The following is a 14728-nucleotide window of genomic DNA, read 5'->3' as shown; positions in this document are numbered from 1 at the left end:
CAGCACTCGCATGGAGGGCAGCCAAGCTCTTACAGTTGGCGGCACGCTCAGCCGAGCCAAATGCAATCTGACAACTGAGTTTAATGATATTTATTTCCAAGCCACACGCTTCCAGACCTGTTCTGGATCTGTTCTCTCGGCTGGACCTGAGCTCAGCACAATGCCTCAAATCTGGTGTGAGTTTACTGGTAATGTCTGTGAATAGGGAATGTTTACAGCATGTTTGATGACTGTGTGTATGTGTTATGTGTGTGTGTGGGCGCGCGTTCCCATTGATATGTGTGCTCCTCACACTGTCTCTATAAGAGTGTGACTGCACACATGCGAACAGCAGTAATGGATCTTTTAAGACAGTTTGGATACACACAAAGTGTCTTAAAGGTGAATTAGCCTGCTCCTACCTGCCATCACATGAAGATTAACAATGCCGGCTGCAGTCCACATATCTGTTCCTTCAGCCCCACCACAGAGCTGCACCACGTGCTCTGCTCTGATTCATGCTTAGTCTTTCTCTAGCAACAGTAAACATCAGGCCCAGTCCAACATACTGAAGCTGCAACACCATCAGCCATTTTCTGGGTCTTCAGCCATGCTAGTGGCATCTCAACAACTATTGGATGGACCAACAAGATGGATGGGCACAAAAATTGAAAAAAAACATTCATGTTCCCCTCAGGATGAACTGTAATTATTTTTGGTGATCTTGTAATTTTCTCTAACGCCATCAGCCTCAGCTGTAACTCATGTCTTGTCCTAATTAGCAAATGTTATCACGCTAACACACAGAGCTAAGATGGTAAACATGGTAAACACAAGGATGTATAATAAGAGCTGGATAAGGCTCCGCCACTCAGCCTTGCAGCCAATTTTTCCCAGTGGCCACTCGCGGTATTGCAACGAAATATCCCTCTGCCGCCCAAAAATCATTTTCCCCATAGACCACCATTGTAAAAGGGATGTCTGTAAAACTGTTGACAGGACACCTCGAACTGCAAACGTCAATTATGACTCTTTCTATTATGAATTTTTGATCCATAGAGGTTTTATATTTGAAAAACTTTCCTCAAGCCAAAAAAAGCGATTTAAAAATCTGTGACATCATCACAATGTGAAGTCCATGAGTCAAGCGGGAACTCGCACTACTGCGCATATTCAGTGGGCCATACAATGCAGAAACAAACCTGGAAGCTAGAAACTCTTTTTGGCGTATGCGCCAGCCAAGCAATTCTGAATGGGCGCCATTTTTTGTTTAGTATCCAGCTCTTATAATACATCTATGGGTAAACATCATAGATGCTACAGTAAATATCAGCATTTTAGCATTGTCAATGTGAGCATATTAGCATGCTGTCATTAGCATATAGCTCAAAGCACTGCTCGGCCTCTGACAGTATGACAGAGTCAGTCTTAGTCTTGTTCAGGACAATTTACAGTACTTTAGGTTCAATTTAGGAGGCAGTAGGTATTTCCCCAAATTCCAAATCTGAAAATTATCTTCCTCAAAAACAGTGGAAATTATCAAGCATAAAGACTTTATGGGTTTCTATTTTTCAATGAGCAAATTCAAAGTGAATCACCAATTTTTGAGCTATACAATGTTTAGCCATGAGTCCAGGGACATCCACTATATTGCCATCACTCAAACAATTCAGTTTTTTAAAATTATGTATTTATTTATATAATAATTATTTTTATACATGAACTGTATAGGGAAAGTGGAAACAACTTGGCATTTCTGTTGAGATTTGATTAATGTAAAATGTAACAGCTGGCAAACTTTCCAAAAATGATCAACCATCATCATGTGATGTGACCATCAGTCATTAGTAAATTGGCACATAGTGTGCAATAGCACCATTACCTCATTGTCTTACAGCACTTTGTTATCTTGATTTTGAAGCCCGAGTTTACACTAAATGGACACACTGAGTTATGGAAAAAAGCAATAATCATATTGCCTCACACATATAAAACAATAAATGTTTGGGTGTTTTCAAGTAATCTTGATTTTACCAGTTTAACGTGTTAATTATTTTCATACAGTCTAGTATATAGTTAATTTGTAAGTGAGATCAACAATCTATTTAATGTCAATAACAAATGGTGCAATACTGAAACTAAAACATTGGATTATCACAAAACGGCTTTATCAGTGCAGACTTGACTTATAGTAAATAAAGCACAGGTGTTACTAAAAACATTAATGATAGTCCCATTCTGTTCAAGTGTCCCAGTAAGCCATGACAGTGTGACAGTGAGCCAGCATGCACAATAACAGGACCCTGAAACCGAAACAGCTAAATGGCATTCAGCCATCATTCATTTTCTTATTCAGACCTGTGCTTTATTATGACATGTAAGTGCATTGAGTCTCTAATGAGTTCATTATAGAAATGTGATATATAAGCGGAAAAAAGTAATGCGATATAAAATGATTTATATAAAAATGGAATCATATCAGGCATTTGTAAGACAACTAGTTTATATATATATACACACATACATACATATATACATATATATATATAATACATTTTTCTTAACAAAAATGATGACAACAGCTGTATAAGGATTCAGAGAATAAAATATTTTCTCTAATAGCAGCCCTGTGTTGTTTGGGTAAAATGAAGTTTGTCAGAGTCAACTTTAAGTAGGTCAAGTGTTACCTTTCACAAGTTAGCATGACAGAGAGAGTGCAAGACAAGGGGAGAGAAAACAGAGAAAAGTGACCATGTTTCACTTTAAATTATTATCATCTTCTACAAACAACTGTCAAGTTGTTAGTCAGTGAAAGAATCTTCCCACACCTTCTTTCTCATCCTCGTAATCTTTGAAAATTCATGTTTGGCTGTCACGTTGCAGATATCATTCGAAGGAATGCCGTTAGTCCAGATGTCTCATCCATTTTTAGCATGAATTTGTGTAATAGGATCTGATAGACATAATGCAGTTTCACAGCTGATCTGAAATATGGCGCCATATTTCAGAGTTGTTAATAAAGTACTTTCACAACAAATAGGAGCTTGCTCTACATAAAAATGTGACTGTGGTTCTGCCTTTAAAGATATCTCCTTTATTAGTTCAAGTCATGATAAAAGTTTATGGTTGTTGATTGCAAGATATGACTATAAAACACGGACCATGTTACCAGTTCATAACTATTCTAAGGAATTTAAGTCATTAACCAACGAGTTTTTAACAGAAGGACATGATCCATTTTTAAGAATCACATGCCCCTGCTAACCAAGAAACTAATTCTTGGAGCAGCATGGACATTTTCACTCTGCCGCAAAGCGGGTATGTGTCTTGGTGTGTGGTATGTCTACAATGAGGGGAATGTAAACTGTGCTTGAAATGTGATCCTGTTCTCTTGTAGTCTTCAGTTTTAGAGATCTGAGAGAGATTAATGCGGCATGTGTAGCTTTTGAAGTCATCAGCAGTGACTATTCACCTGTAAAAGCTGGTTTCTTGCTAATTAATAATTCCCTCAATTTTAAAGGAGTTATACCCAGGGCCATGGCAACTTGTGTTTTTCTATTTCCTGTCACTGACCAGCTGTTGTATACAATGGGGTCAAGGTATTGTCTGGGCAGTGTGACTTTCAAAGAACTTTGCAGGTCGCAAGGTCAACAATCATCCAATCAGCTCTTGCCAGTAAAGGTGCGTGAGAGGCTCTGCTCCACCCCATTTCATGAATCATTTCTCATCTATCCAATCAGCAACATCTGATAAAGCAACATAATTCAGTTTTCTATCTAAACATTCCTGATTATGACTGGTGAACATGAGAGCTTGAAAATGAGCCAGATCTATGTATGATTCATGTGGGTAAGGCTCAAAACAGATGACAGAAATTGCACCCAGAATCTGGTGAGCTGGAATCCAACCAATGAAAATAGGAGTGTCAGTCTCATGTATTGTCACATCTCAGTGCTGCTGTGGATCCAGAGAGTCAAGGTGGCTATTACCCACCCTTTCATATGCTATAATTTTGGGGGTACATTCTCAACAAATGCTGGTACCTGCCTGGAATTAAGAATTTTTAATTTGTATAATATTCTCAAAAAGTACTACAGGAATGCACACCAACTTTAGAGAGAGTTCACTGTTGTCTTTCATGTAACATCTGTCAAAACCAGCCTCTCTTGAAAAGGCCTGCTCAAACTGATTTTTTAAATTTTTTTGCTGTAAATTAGTTCACAACAGACTCAGTGGATCAGTGGATTCGCTTGTGGGGCTGAGAGCCGTAGAATCCAATATAGAGGAAGCTTTTGTAGTTTTAGCTGTGTTGATCACCTCTGTCATGCTTCACAAAAGAGGCGTGGTTCGTTCCTTTACTGACTGAAGTAACTAGCTTACAAGCAAGCTAGCTATTTCTAAGAGCTATTGCAAGCCCCCAGTAACAGCGGCGGGCTTTGAAGCCAGTTTGACATAGTAGCCAAAACATGGAATTACAAATTGCGGGTCCAACAGGGGCTCAAAAATCTTTTTTTTCTGCACACAATCATGGAAAAAGGAGCGGCTGTAAAACGGTGGATATATTTTTTTGAGCCTCATGATTCAATTGTTTTATCCCCATTCAAGTTAGCCAAAAGGCTTAACTGGAAGATAGCTGTGTCTGCCGGTGGAAGTCTCTAGTGAGCATGCTCTGTGGGCATCGGGCCCATGGAGCATGTGCACTATGTTTTCATCCAGGTAATGTCTTCACAGTGGGAAGTGTTTTTTTTGGCTTCATGCGCCACTGAACAATTTTCATAGGAATGAACGGGGCCCCGCCTCCCATGCTGTATCCAGTTCTCTTTATACATCCACAAGCTATTGTGATTGACTTGTATGTTCCTGGCTGGCTAGCATGTTAGCGGGTCTTGGCAGTTTATGGGAAACGCCCTGATGATCATCATCTGCATAGACGGATTCATGAAAATTGCATATAAGCTTTAGAGTGTCTCACAACCTGAGCTGAGCAATTAATGAAAAGATTTCAGAGACTTCTAGTCACCACCTATTCTGTGAGCAAACTTTGTTGTGCCACTTTCTGGTGTGACCAGGCCTTCAGAAGGCATTAAGGTGACAAAGAAAGGGATGAACTGTCTGAAAGTGCATATATACGATGACTGAACTCACAAAAACATGCTGGAGCATACACAAGGATCTAATGGGAGACTGAAACATTCTTCTGCAAAACAATACAGTCAAGTGAAAGAAAATCTGTTTCATGGAAACAGCATACCCTAAAAAGCTGATAAACACTATTATTTGGTTAACTGTATTTGATAGACCAAACTTATTCCCAGTCTTTAATCTACAGAGAGAATCACAACCCACTGTGATGAATCACCAGCAGTCTGTTGTTGCTAAACAGGGAAGTTCAGATTCTTAGACGCTTTGCAAGAGACTGGGTATACCTATCTCAGGAAACTGGCAATGGGACAACCCGTGAAAGGATGTTTTCTTTACTACACCCAGTGTTTGTCAGGTCTGAATAGGGAAGGTGGGTTATGATGAGGTTGAATGGGAGCTCGGGTGAATTGTAATTGCTATTTTAGTCTCTTTGAAGAACAGGGGCGTCCATCCTTTGCAGGTCTGCGGTTTGTCTCTCACCTTTAACCCAGACCATGACATCAGGGAAGAGGAGCACCACAGTACGCCAGAGGGAATAGAGAGGAAATCCCATCATTTTGATGCCATATGGCCATTTTAACTTTGAATTATTTGCCTAAAATCTGTGAATATGTTTATTTATTAGATTAGTAAAATGAAAACGAACACTTGAAAACGTACACTGTTTTGTGATTATAAGATCAGAATTTCATACAGTATGTTTGTGTATATTTGTGAATACATGTGCAATTTACTGTTAAGAGCAGCGGCAAGTAAAGATGTCTCTTAAAATCTTGGCATCTAATGATGATCTGGGAACTCCATTAAGAAGCATGAACTTAGCCCATAAACACAATGGAGGGCCAGAGTCAAAGAGTCAGACACGATGAAAGCATTTCCCGTCCATTGACCTCTTGTCATTCCAAGCCTGCCACGTTGTAGAGTGAGATCAAAACAAACCCTTTGTAATCTGATCCTCATTCAGCATCAAACAACCACTACCAACAAAACAGCAAACTATGAGGTAAAAGGGCACAAAAATAGTTGAGGAAAGGGCTAACACAATGCCATTGTGACTGCAGAAAGAGACATGGGAGACTGGCACTTTTGTCTGCTTTTACATTTGGACACACCTTATATTTGCAAATTCTGAATTAATTGTAAAATATTGCCCTACATACATTTCCAACAAGTTGAACTTGAAAGGCATTAGATTTAGAAAAAGCTTGCAATAAAATGATCAAATGTCCTCAACTGTACAAAAATGTTGACCTCTTAAACACTTGAAAGAAACAACAATTAACACAGTTTATCATGTTTCAAGAGAGCCAGAAAGTAAGACTTTTGGGGATAGCTGAAATTCCTCGCAGCACAGGTGCAAACTGCTTAACTAAAATCACAGTGAAAAATCTCAGGCTCTAAAGATTTTCTTTCTCTACATCATGCTGCAAGTTACTAGACAGTATTATGGGCACTGCAAGTATGACAAGTATGCTTGTTTATCAGCTGAACAAGAACACTTTGGCACAAAGCTGAATTCAGTGTAAGTGTAGCGTTCAAGAGATGACATGTTTTTTCCTGGTAAATGATTACATTGTGAAAAAAACAGTGAGCATATCTGAGTGTGGGAGGTTGTGATGTCAATTCAGAAAACCATAAACAAAGCATGACTCATCATGACACATAAGGTCAAGGCCTCAGAAAAACATTTAGGTAAATCCTCAGTGGATTCTTTTAGTAAGCAAGCCATTCAGATATAATGGGAAAGGGTGGAACAGAATAATAACAGCAGAATAACAAGAGCACTGAACATGCATGGAGTTGAACAGAAGTTGTTTTTAGCTGCTATCACATTACAATAGGTAGTATTATATGCCTGCACATTGTTATTTCTGTTGTGGCATATTATTCATTACTATCTGTGTCCTCAACACAATGCAACACAGCATCAAGAATAAGCATCAAATATCATAATAGATTATCTTTTTTTACACAAGAACTAACAAACTAGGGTGGTGCCATCTTCGTTAAATATAGTGGCTATGTTAACATACAGTATGCTAACTGGCTGATGCATGATGGTCATTGGAGATATAACAACATTAATACGTTTTATTTATTAAATAAAATGTTTAGGTCATGAGTCAATTATGTGCATGACTAAATGAAGAGCCTTTTATAAGAGAGACTAGGTCCTTAAAGGATTTTTTTAAATTTTCACTATTATATTATTCTTTCTTGGTAACTCAGCAGCATCCAAAAAAAGAAGCCAGATGGGGCTTTTAAACAAACCCTCAGCGTAGTCAAACTAATAAGAAAGACAAAAGAAATGTGAATGGTAAAATTATACCCAAAACTTGTCCATCGTAAACCTCTATCACAATTTACAGGGATTACTATGCTGATCTCTTAGGTGCGCTCATATTGGGTTTGACCTCCAAATTAAGTGTTTTAGATAATTGTCGGCTTATTCACAACCTGTCTGACCATATCACAGTTCATATTTCTTGCCCTATTGGACTTAATTGTAGTAAGATTGCTGACATTGCCAGATTTCACCAATAACTTTGGTTAGTACAATGTTATTATAACCAACAAAAATGATAGTGAAAGTATGGCAATTCGACCAAGATTGTAATAAACCTCCCTTTAAATCCTTTAATAAAAACATATAACACCTTATATTATAACACATACATACATTAGGTGATACTTTGACTTTGTCCTGAATCATACACGTAATATTTACACTATACTGTAGTTTGGATTTTTTTTCTGCCCATAAATATGATGTTTGTAATTGTACAGCATCAGTGTCTATGTAATAATGGCTCTCTGGAAACTTTAATCACTGCTGTGTATGAGCACTGAGTGATGTTTTATAACTGTTTTTGACCAGCGTTGAACACATACACAGTTAAACACATGCTGCCAAGCAACCACTCGTAGTTGATCTGAAAAGATGTTAACTGTAGTTAACTGTTAACTTATGAACTTCTCATTGTGATTTTCTTGGCAAAGGTTTACAGCAGTAAATGTTTCCACATTTTCACTAGTTTTATGTGTATGTGCAACATGAGAAAAAGTGAAATGTCTCATAAAATTCTGCATGTGGACATCTTGGAAGAATTTTAAATAAAACTTTGCATTTCAGTTGAGGAAATGAAACCTATCTAGCACCCGAACACAGATACGCTTCCAGTTGTGACAGTGAAATAGTTCCACAATAAAAGCAGCATTACTTAAATGAAAGCTGTCAGTTGGGGTGAGGCTCATATCTAAACAGTCTGAGGAGAAGCAGTAAGGCACACATCTACAAACAGCCCTAAAATTCCTCAGTGTTATTCTTCTGGGGATTTTAAAGCTTACTTAATAATCTAACTGACGAGTAAGACACAAGTAATGACACAAACAGTGCCTATAGTAAACAGTAATGACTAATGTCTCTATGGAAGGGAATTCTATGCTTTAGGATTGGTGTTGACATGGGTGACTCCCGTCTGGCACGCGATGTGGGCTTAAGGACATAAACAAACCTGTGTCTGGCTCCGCCCCAAAACTGACATGCCCAACTTTCTGATACAGGAATGTCCCAGCAGGTCCAGATAAACATTAGTCAGGTCTATGTTCGAGCCGAGTCCACAAACCACTGGCTCTGTCCCATTATACAGCCACGATGCACACTTCATATCCACAACAACAGACAGAGATTTCATGTTTGTATTACCTTTTACCAAAAATATGATAGCACAGTCAATAAAGAGTGAATGGAAAACATATAACTCTGATCCATGCCATGGGAAAATTGATCTGTTCTACTAAGAACTCATTGAATGAATAAACTCTAAATGAATGGTCAATGATGTATTGTCTGTGCTTTGATGAGACATGTTTTTTTTCTCTGATTTGAATCAGACCCTATGTTTTATCTTCATTTAAAGCTGCACTAATCAATATTTTTACATTAAGAAGGGATTAAATGACTACATGTAAAATAAAATGGGTAAATTGCAGTGACCAACCCAGAGAATTACCCATATTTTCTGTTTCCTTTAGCTCTATGAAGCGTTTTAGCATCTTTCAGCTCACTGTTTTGGTTTTACGGCCCACAACTTAATTGTTTCAGTTCACTCTTGTCACTCTCTCAGCAAAAAACCTCTGACAAACCAACTTTACACTACCTGCCCAGCACTGAATGGCAAACAGACAAAGTTAGCATTTAGCTGGTAAACATAGAGCATTTAGTCACTAAATAATCAGCTATTTCCTCAGGAGTTGGTGGAGACTGAAATAGAGGTAGAAAGAGAGTGAATATTGGACTTACATTCATCAGGTAGTCAGAAACTCCAAACGAATAGTAATTGTTTGTCCTTGTCTGCTGGATGTGTAGATAGGCAATTTGCTAACGCATTACAACTTTATGAGGTGATAATATATCAAAGTCAATTTTATTTGTACAGCCCAATATCACAAATCACACAGGCAGCTTTACATTCTGTACAGCAATACAGAACAAAACATCCTCTGTCCTTAGACCTTGATTCAAATAAATTTCCCTAAAAAAACCCTTAACAAGAAAAAAATGGAAGAAACCTCAGGAAGTGCAACAAAGGAGGGATCCCTCTCCCAGGACAGACAGACATGCAATAGATATTGTGTTAATGGCTTTTTCTGCTGCCCCCAAAACACCCCCCAAAAATCAATTAATACTGCTATATCCTGCTTGACAGAATGTTAATAAAATTGAATAAATGACATTTATTTTAAATCAAATCCTTTTGCTGCAGCAGCTCTAATGTTTTTTTTTATTGTGCATCAAGATTGTCGAGAAGCTGCATGAGCATCTCAAGAAAAAAGCCTGCCTAGCCCAGTGAATCACACTTCCTCTATAAGTTTTCAGGTTAATGATAAATAATGTTGCTTTCATGATGATGTCAGAGAGCCTTATTAATCTGTTTGAATGACTTGATTTACAAGCCGTGCCTTGGTTAAACTTTAAGTGAATTCAGTTGAAACTCACATAATCAATGAGTCATTTTACTGTTTGGAACAATAAACGGTGAAACAATATCCTCTTTGTAACCCATATGATGGAATTTTAATAAGGTATGTGGCCTAGTTAGATGCTCGTCATCATGTATTTAAACGACACCTGTAGTATTGATTAGAAATGACAGCATATCAGCAAAAACAATGTGAACCTTGAGATAAGAAGGGCTAAAACGTATCTTTGCGTCATCATTTTTTCGTTGTAAACTGCGATTAGTCATTCTATAGATGTGGTTCATGACTTTATTGCCCCTTTCGATAAGCATATGTTACAGCTTCTGAGTCAGTACTGTGAATAATACCACCTTTATCATGTTTTATTCTGCTTTATATTGGCTACTGTGGAACTGTCCATATTTACAACATCAGGAAGAACTGTGCCAACTGATAAAAACAAATTAGCGCTGTGCCGGGTAGACCAATTAAAACTGTAGTTTCATTGTCAGTTCACAATCACAGAGGCCATTACACGTACTGATACAGTAATCTATGACATGATTAGGATTTTTAGAAGTCACAAGGTGTAATATAGCAATAAATCTTCTTGTGTCTGTGTTTGTTTGTGTGTGTGGATGTGTGTGAGAGGGGCTTCTTGTTAACTGTTTTCACAGCTGAGAGCAGCAGAGAGGCCTTTCCACACCTCTTGACAGCTGTGTTCTGCCCAGTCACGCTATAGAGGCACAGCAGTGGTCTCCACCTCTGACTACAGGGCCCTCTAGAGTTGGAGTTACAAATCCAGAGCCTCATTCTCAAATGAAGAATTCACCACAGTTGAAAAAGTGACACCACGTTGGACAAATTCTCACAGATATCAAAGTAAATCTCAGTACAGAAAATAATATTTCGAGTAGATAAATATTTTGCACAATTCAAACTTTGTTTCTTCTTTTTTTTCCATTTGTAAATAATACCTTGACTACAAGTAAACCAAGGAAGTACTAACTGAATAATAATGTCCACATTAGAACTCCCTGTATCAAGGCATTCACTGCTTGAGGGACGCTCCTACTTTCTACACAATGCATTTGATGATGAGTCTAATATGATCCATATGTCCTGGTTTAACCAACGGCCACTCCATTGTCCTTACATGGCACCGTTAGTTACCTGATAAATGATTAACAATCAGCAATCAGTCATACTGTTGAGCAAGCTATTGTTTATTTTATGAAGTTAGAAAGAGTACTGAAGAGAGCGAACAAAGAGTGGCAGAGGCAGGGAGAGAGATTTTTCAGGGTGTTTGGAGACTGTAAAACTGTTAATAAAAACCTAATGTAAAACTATGAATACGTTGTATAAATATAAAACAAATGTTCACACTGTTTCACCTCATTTACTTCTTTGTCATCTCACCTCAAAAATTAAGAGAGAAAATATCTCTGAATATAACATCTATGACAGAAATAACCACAGATATTGTAAAAGTCTGGCTTCATTGTTACTCTGAGTTGCATACTGAACTTTTCAGACATTTCAGACATCAGATATTGATGGAGAAATGCCTGCAAATACCATCAGAAAAAAACACAAAACTACTGTCAAAAATCTGGAAATCAGCCAGAAGAAACTGTAAATGAAGTTATCAATTGCATTTTCACTACCATTGTTCCTATTTGTTCCTAAGGGTGTGGGTTATTGATCTACAAGGGTGCAGCTTTCATATGCATTATGAAGCATTTATATTTACTTAAATGTTACAATGTATGCCTTTAGATTAATTGGTAATATATAGGCTACTATAGCAATTCATACTATTAGATTAGTCACTGTATTTGCTTAGGTTTGCAGTTGTGTTTGCACTGTGAATGTTTTGATATGGTCAATTAGTCACTTACAGGAATAGCTCAATAGCTTTAAAAATATACTTATATATTACTATATACTATATATTCGGGAAAGCCTCCTGTTTACAGTATACAGTACAAGGGGAGTTTTACCCGTATACAGGCTGGATACTGGAACTGTATGGTTTGGCCGTAAATTAAGGCATTTATCTTTCTAATCTGAAGTCATTTCTACGAAAATATCATTAGCATTAGACAAAGATTTATGTGTGTGAAACCACATACATGTGACAGCACAGAAAATGCACACAGGCAAGCGTGAAGGCGGTAAAGGTGAATATTTGGCATCTCGAGAACACACTGAGTCATCTCATTAGACTAGGCATATGTTACAGAAGAAAACAGGCTTTTTCTCATCACCTCATTATACAGAACAGACTCCCATTGAGAAGTATTTTGCAAATGAGGAGGTGTTGATGACAATTACTGTCACAAGGATAAACGCTGCAAAGTGGATGATGGATAGTGGGAGCTGCAAACGCAGTGCAAGTTATTATTATGTTTTTGTAAGAGTATTCCATCTAATGGTCGTTTCTGTGTGTTTTTTCACAGCATTTAAAGTTTCAGTTTGTTAACCACTGAAAGAAAAAGGCTTGTGTGTGGCAATTACTGATCTCAGTTTCTATATGGTGCTCATTAGGATTTAGAGAAATCTTATAGAAAATACTGTGAAGAGCATTTGAATAATGACTTCATGTTGTGGGAAGGAAGTATTTGAAAGGTGCAAATGAGTATGCAAGGTCAAGTCTGAGTGCGCAGTCTATGTAAATGAGCTGTAAGAGCCAAAGTAAGGAGTGGTTAAGTGGCGCTAAAAGTGAACAGATAAGCTTTGTTTGTGCCAGAATAAGGCATGCAGACAGTGGGAGGATCAAAGGTCTGACACTGTCCAAACTGAAATGCACACACACAAACACACACCACTACCACCATGGAACATTAAGTGGGTGAGTAAGGTGAACACAGAAGGCAACTCATACAAATTAACCGCCTGAATGAAAACATTGAATATGTCTTATTTTAATTTTTTTAGTTTGTACTGGCAGGATAAACATTCTGTATTGTGAGAACAATGTTATTTATTTTGTAAATCTATTAAACAAGCTATTCAACTCAAAGAATTCAACTCTTAGAAATAAAACAACCACAGTACCTCTTTCCTTAAAGTGATTATTTTCAGGTAGATCTCTGAATGCCAGTACATAAAAAGGACATGCACATTTTCAGAGAACTATTAAAACAGTGTGACAGCGCTGTATGTCAAGTGCCATTTAAAAATGGTCACAGGAGTGTGTTCAAACATGCCCCCTGCTGGGCACAAGAGACCTGATGGCCCAGTGTGTGTCAGCTGGACAGAGCAGGTTTACTGACTTTAAAATGCAACAAAACATCACATTTTTGATGGACTTCCAAACTTTTTTCTGTCAAAAGTTATGAAATTAGGCAGTAATGAAAGTGTGTGAATGTATGCCATATTTTGATCTTGCCACATGATTCGTATGATAACCAGTAAAGCTTCACATACAAATAAAGTCGTATTTGTCAAAGCTCAAATAATGTGGTTAATACAAATATTGTAAATCTTTTAGTTTAGCATTATTTATAATCATAAACAAAGGAACAAAACATAGCTGCTTTCCACTAATAATCACTTTTGTTTTGCTTTTCACAAAAGAGCAAACCAGAGTTTTGTCAAATGATATGCAAAAGTCAGTGGGAAAACAGCACTGCATTCATGAGCTATGCCATTGGAAAAAATCTAATCCAGAAGATGTACAATATAACATAGACATTGTGACATAGATTATTATGTAATTCTGACAACACATGCATTAGAAATTGTGTGGTTTAGTTGTTTAATTGTTGTGAGACTCATAAAGATGGCTATAGTGTAATGAGTGACTGAAAAATAAGTTTAAACCATCAACATATCAACAATAGGAGGGCAAACATACAAATAGTTTTGTTAAATATGCTGTAGAAATACAAGATTGTTGTACACAACTATCAGGTTGACCAGGTTCAAGTCCACTTAATTTAGTTCATTAATTATGGAGGGAACGGAAATACCATCTTTTCTGGATTCTATCTCATAAATAAATATTAGATGTTGCTGCTGTGGCTTCAAACTGTTTCTTCTTATTTGGTCCTCCAAGCCGGTGTCGGCTGCAAAGCAGTCCAATATGATTTTAATTATGTGAATAATCAATGATATTTAAATGTTTTATTCTTTAAAAGTTAAACACAGTCACTTGTGTGCATTTTTATTAACTAGAAGGAAACTTTTGTGTCAGAAATAAATAAAACATATCGACTGATGGCAGTTTATCACAAAATAAAGCTTGGAGAAGCAAATACAAATTTAACCAGTGTTTAAATAATTTCTATTCAAGTTTTTTTTTTTTTTGAAAATTCTTTAAATGATTTTGCAGAAAGAATTGATGAAATTAGAAGTTTCCTGCTATTTATCATCTGAGGATGATAAGGATGATAAATAATTAAACCAAAAAAATGTATACAATTCGTTTAACATATTTTTTTTGGGGGGGGGGGGGGGGGGGGGGGGGATCTGAGCAACTGCTAATAATAATACTAATACTAATGAAATTTCAATGTACACAACATTATTACTCATTCATCATCACAAAACAAGTTTACCACTGCTTATTCTCAAATCCCAAATACTGCTTTGAGTACTGTTATCCAAACAACCTATTGCATATAGCAATGCACCCTGG

This window comes from Thunnus thynnus, chromosome 12 (genome assembly GCF_963924715.1).
Source record: "Thunnus thynnus chromosome 12, fThuThy2.1, whole genome shotgun sequence".
NCBI lineage: Eukaryota > Metazoa > Chordata > Actinopteri > Scombriformes > Scombridae > Thunnus > Thunnus thynnus.
This window is presented reverse-complemented; position numbering follows the sequence as displayed.